The following is a 6356-nucleotide window of genomic DNA, read 5'->3' on the forward strand; positions in this document are numbered from 1 at the left end:
TCCATCCATCTGTCTGTGTCTCTCTCTGTCAATCCATATGTCTGTGTCTCTCTCTGTCCGTCCATCTGTCTGTGTCTCTCTCTGTCAATCTATCTGTCTGTGTCTCTCTGTCAATCCATCTGTCTGTGTCTCTCTCTGTCAATCCATATGTCTGTGTCTCTCTCTGTCAATCCATCTGTCTGTGTCTCTCTCTGTCCATCCATCTGTCTGTGTCTCTCTCTGTCCATCCATCTGTCTGTGTCTCTCTCTGTCAATCCATATGTCTGTGTCTCTCTCTGTCCGTCCATCTGTCTGTGTCTCTCTCTGTCAATCCATCTGTCTGTGTCTCTCTCTGTCAATGCATCTGTCTGTGTCTCTCTCTGTCAATCCATCTGTCTGTGTCTCTCTCTGTCAATCCATCTGTCCGTGTCTCTCTCTGTCAATCCATCTGTCCGTGTCTCTCTCTGTCAATCCATCTGTCTGTGTCTCTCTCTGTCAATCCATCTGTCTGTGTCTCTCTCTGTCAATCCATCTGTCTGTGTCTCTCTCTGTCAATCCATCTGTCTGTGTCTCTCTCTCTGTCAATCCATCTGTCCGTGTCTCTCTCTGTCAATCCATCTGTCTGTGTCTCTCTCTGTCAATCCATCTGTCTGTGTCTCTCTCTGTCAATCCATCTGTCTGTGTCTCTGTCTGTCAATCCATCTGTCTGTGTCTCTCTCTGTCAATCCATCTGTCTGTGTCTCTCTCTGTCCGTCCATCTGTCTGTGTCTCTCTCTGTCAATCTATCTGTCTGTGTCTCTCTGTCAATCCATCTGTCTGTGTCTCTCTCTGTCAATCCATATGTCTGTGTCTCTCTCTGTCCATCCATCTGTCTGTGTCTCTCTCTGTCCATCCATCTGTCTGTGTCTCTCTCTGTCAATCCATATGTCTGTGTCTCTCTCTGTCCGTCCATCTGTCTGTGTCTCTCTCTGTCAATCCATCTGTCTGTGTCTCTCTCTGTCAATGCATCTGTCCGTGTCTCTCTCTGTCAATCCATCTGTCCGTGTCTCTCTGTCAATCCATCTGTCTGTGTCTCTCTCTGTCAATCCATCTGTCTGTGTCTCTCTCTGTCAATCCATCTGTCTGTGTCTCTCTCTGTCAATCCATCTGTCTGTGTCTCTCTCTGTCAATCCATCTGTCTGTGTCTCTCTCTGTCAATCCATCTGTCTGTGTCTCTGTCTGTCAATCCATCTGTCTGTGTCTCTCTCTGTCAATCCATCTGTCTGTGTCTCTCTCTGTCAATCCATCTGTCTGTGTCTCTCTCTGTCAATCTATCTGTCTGTGTCTCTTTCTGTCAATCCATCTGTCTGTGTCTCTGTCTGTCAATCCATCTGTCTGTGTCTCTCTCTGTCAATCCATCTGTCTGTGTCTCTCTCTGTCAATCCATCTGTCTGTGTCTCTGTCTGTCAATCCATCTGTCCGTGTCTCTCTCTGTCAATCTATCTGTCTGTGTCTCTCTCTGTCAATCCATCTGTCTGTGTCTCTCTCTGTCAATCCATCTGTCTGTGTCTCTCTCTGTCAATCCATCTGTCTGTGTCTCTCTCTGTCAATCCATCTGTCTGTCTCTCTCTGTCAATCTATCTGTCTGTGTCTCTCTCTGTCCATCCATCTGTCTGTGTCTCTCTCTGTCAATCTATCTGTCTGTGTCTCTCTCTGTCAATCCATCTGTCTGTGTCTCTCTCTGTCAATCTATCTGTCTGTGTCTCTCTCTGTCAATCTATCTGTCTGTGTCTCTCTCTGTCAAACCATCTGTCTGTGTCTCTCTCTGTCAATCCATCTGTCTGTGTCTCTCTCTGTCAATCCATCTGTCTGTGTCTCTCTCTGTCAATCCATCTGTCTGTGTCTCTCTCTGTCAATCCATCTGTCTGTGTCTCTCTCTGTCAATCCATCTGTCTGTGTCTCTCTCTGTCAATCCATCTGTCTGTGTCTCTCTGTCAATCCATCTGTCTGTGTCTCTCTCTGTCAATCCATCTGTCTGTGTCTCTCTCTGTCAATCCATCTGTCTGTGTCTCTCTCTGTCAATCTATCTGTCTGTGTCTCTCTGTCAATCCATCTGTCTGTGTCTCTCTCTGTCAATGCATCTGTCCGTGTCTCTCTCTGTCCATCCATCTGTCTGTGTCTCTCTCTGTCAATCCATCTGTCTGTGTCTCTCTCTGTCAATCCATCTGTCTGTGTCTCTGTCTGTCAATCCATCTGTCTGTGTCTCTCTCTGTCAATCCATCTGTCTGTGTCTCTCTCTGTCAATCCATCTGTCTGTGTCTCTCTCTGTCAATCTATCTGTCTGTGTCTCTTTCTGTCAATCCATCTGTCTGTGTCTCTGTCTGTCAATCCATCTGTCTGTGTCTCTCTCTGTCAATCCATCTGTCTGTGTCTCTCTCTGTCAATCCATCTGTCTGTGTCTCTGTCTGTCAATCCATCTGTCCGTGTCTCTCTCTGTCAATCTATCTGTCTGTGTCTCTCTCTGTCAATCCATCTGTCTGTGTCTCTCTCTGTCAATCCATCTGTCTGTGTCTCTCTCTGTCAATCCATCTGTCTGTGTCTCTCTCTGTCAATCCATCTGTCTGTGTCTCTCTCTGTCAATCCATCTGTCCGTGTCTCTCTCTGTCAATCCATCTGTCTGTGTCTCTCTCTGTCAATCCATCTGTCTGTGTCTCTCTCTGTCCGTCCATCTGTCTGTGTCTCTCTCTGTCAATCTATCTGTCTGTGTCTCTCTGTCAATCCATCTGTCTGTGTCTCTCTCTGTCAATCCATCTGTCTGTGTCTCTCTCTGTCCATCCATCTGTCTGTGTCTCTCTCTGTCCATCCATCTGTCTGTGTCTCTCTCTGTCCATCCATCTGTCTGTGTCTCTCTCTGTCCGTCCATCTGTCTGTGTCTCTCTCTGTCAATCCATCTGTCTGTGTCTCTCTCTGTCAATGCATCTGTCCGTGTCTCTCTCTGTCAATCCATCTGTCCGTGTCTCTCTCTGTCAATCCATCTGTCTGTGTCTCTCTCTGTCAATCCATCTGTCTGTGTCTCTCTCTGTCAATCCATCTGTCTGTGTCTCTCTCTGTCAATCCATCTGTCTGTGTCTCTCTCTGTCAATCCATCTGTCTGTGTCTCTGTCTGTCAATCCATCTGTCTGTGTCTCTCTCTGTCAATCCATCTGTCTGTGTCTCTCTCTGTCAATGCATCTGTCTGTGTCTCTCTCTGTCAATCCATCTGTCTGTGTCTCTCTCTGTCAATCCATCTGTCCGTGTCTCTCTCTGTCAATCCATCTGTCCGTGTCTCTCTCTGTCAATCCATCTGTCTGTGTCTCTCTCTGTCAATCCATCTGTCTGTGTCTCTCTCTGTCAATCCATCTGTCTGTGTCTCTCTCTGTCAATCCATCTGTCTGTGTCTCTCTCTGTCAATCCATCTGTCCGTGTCTCTCTCTGTCAATCCATCTGTCTGTGTCTCTCTCTGTCAATCCATCTGTCTGTGTCTCTCTCTGTCAATCCATCTGTCTGTGTCTCTCTCTGTCAATCCATCTGTCCGTGTCTCTCTCTGTCAATCCATCTGTCTGTGTCTCTCTCTGTCAATCCATCTGTCTGGGTCTCTCTCTGTCAATCCATCTGTCTGGGTCTCTCTCTGTCAATCCATCTGTCTGTGTCTCTCTCTGTAAATCCATCTGTCTGTGTCTCTCTCTGTCAATCCATCTGTCTGTGTCTCTCTCTGTAAATTCATCTGTCTGTGTCTCTCTCTGTCAATCCATCTGTCTGTGTCTCTCTCTGTCAATCCATCTGTCTGTGTCTCTCTCTGTCAATCTATCTGTCTGTGTCTCTCTCTGTAAATCCATCTGTCTGTGTCTCTCTCTGTCAATCTATCTGTCTGTGTCTCTCTCTGTCAATCCATCTGTCTGTGTCTCTCTGTCAATGCATCTGTCTGTGTCTCTCTCTGTCAATCTATCTGTCTGTGTCTCTCTCTGTCAATCCATCTGTCTGTCTCTCTCTGTCAATCCATCTGTCTGTGTCTCTCTCTGTCAAACCATCTGTCTGTGTCTCTCTCTGTCAATCCATCTGTCTGTGTCTCTCTCTGTCAATCCATCTGTCTGTGTCTCTCTCTGTCAATCTATCTGTCTGTGTCTCTCTCTGTCAAACCATCTGTCTGTGTCTCTCTGTCAATCCATCTGTCTGTGTCTCTCTGTCAAACCATCTGTCTGTGTCTCTCTGTCAAACCATCTGTCTGTGTCTCTCTCTGTCAATCCATCTGTCTGTGTCTCTCTGTCAATCCATCTGTCTGTGTCTCTCTGTCAAACCATCTGTCTGTGTCTCTCTGTCAAACCATCTGTCTGTGTCTCTCTCTGTCAATCCATCTGTCTGTGTCTCTCTCTGTCAATCCATCTGTCTGTGTCTCTCTCTGTCAATCCATCTGTCTGTGTCTCTCTGTCAAACCATCTGTCTGTGTCTCTCTGTCAAACAATCTGTCTGTGTCTCTCTCTGTCAATCCATCTGTCTGTGTCTCTCTCTGTCAATCCATCTGTCTGTGTCTCTCTCTGTCAATCCATCTGTCTGTGTCTCTGTCTGTCAATCCATCTGTCTGTGTCTCTCTGTCAAACCATCTGTCTGTGTCTCTCTCTGTCAATCCATCTGTCTGTGTCTCTCTCTGTCAATCCATCTGTCTGTGTCTCTCTCTGTCAATCCATCTGTCTGTGTCTCTCTCTGTCAATCCATCTGTCTGTGTCTCTCTCTGTCAATCCATCTGTCTGTGTCTCTCTCTGTCCATCCATCTGTCTGTGTCTCTCTCTGTCCATGCATCTGTCTGTGTCTCTCTCTGTCCATGCATCTGTCTGTGTCTCTCTCTGTCAATCCATCTGTCTGTGTCTCTCTCTGTCAATCCATCTGTCTGTGTCTCTCTCTGTCCGTCCAATCATTTTGTCCGTCCGTTCATTTTATCTCTCCGTTCGTTTTGTCCGTCCATTCGTTTTGTTCATCCATACGTTTGCCCGACCATTCGTTTGCCTGTCCATCTGTCTGTGTGTATCTCTACGCATTCGTCTGTCCGTCCATCTGTCTGTGTCCATCCCTCTGTCGGTCTGTCTGTGCGTCCATCCATCCGTCTGTCCCTTGAAGGTGTTAATTCATTCGGTCTGCTCATGTGTCAGTCAATATTCCCGTACTTGGTGGGGCGGGGTTGTCACAATAAACCTCGTAAGGACGATGCAACGTCCACTCAACTAAACCAAGTAACGCTTCCTTTCCGCATGTGTCTCTCCACAGAAACAACAAAAAATAAACGGTGTTAAAGTCAGTTTAACACGCGGTAGGCTTTCGCGACCAATATCATCCATAGAGGGTTTTTGTGGGTTAGATCGCGTAAATATACGTGTCGTTAAAACCTGCCACCACCCGACACAGCCAACTAGTGAGGGTTGCCACGTAAACAGAACGTGGCCAATTCATCACTAGTACAGCACTAGTGTGTAGTGTAGTGTATAGTGCAGTGTATAGTGTAGTGTATACTGTAGTAGTGTAGTGTATAGTAGTGTAGTGTATAGTCGTGTAGTGTATAGTGTAGTGTATACTGTAGTAGTGTAGTGTATAATGTAGTATATAGTGTAGTGTATGCTGTAGTAGTGTAGTATGTAGTGTATACTGCAGTAGTGTAGTGTATAGTGTAGTGTATAGTAGTGTAGTGTATAGTAGTGTAGTGTATAGTGTTGTAGTGTATAGTGTAGTGTATAGTGTAGTAGTGTAGTATATAGTGTAGTGTATACTGTAGTAGTGCAGTGTATAGTGTAGTGTATAGTGTAGTGTATAGTGTAGTATATAGTGTAGTGTATACTGTAGCAGTGTAGTATATAGTGTAGTATATACAGTAGTAGTGTAGTATATAGTGTAGTATATAGTGTAGTGTGTAGTGTACTAGTACAGCACTAACCGGTGTGTTGGAGAGCCAAGCCACAACATTTACAATCTGAGTACGACGTTTCGCCAGTCATTACAACCAGCTTCATCAGGCGACAGCCAGATTTTTTTTTTTAAAACCTCTATTATGCGTGTTAAAAGTATTTCCTACGCACGGCATCGTCCACACGGCATCCTTGGGGGGTGCATCGGAGCGGCGGTGAACATTTTGTTCGATGCAGGCAAAAAACACCAAAAACGGCGTTGACAGTTCAGGAGTTGATAATTGTTTTTAAATCCTTTATATTAAGTTCGCTTGCTTGCTTAGGACCGTGCAAATCTTTCGGTCGTTTTTTAACCCACTTCCCGCGATCCAATCGAGCTGACATTTTCCACACAGACTCGTTGTGCGTGACAATTAATGTTCGTGAAAAAAAAGAATTCCAAAATTTTACACTTTTTAGGACAAAAAAATT

The sequence above is a fragment of the Lethenteron reissneri genome, chromosome 67 (assembly GCF_015708825.2).
Source record: "Lethenteron reissneri isolate LAM-NWPU_2019-01 chromosome 67, ASM1570882v1, whole genome shotgun sequence".
Classification (NCBI taxonomy): domain Eukaryota; kingdom Metazoa; phylum Chordata; class Hyperoartia; order Petromyzontiformes; family Petromyzontidae; genus Lethenteron; species Lethenteron reissneri.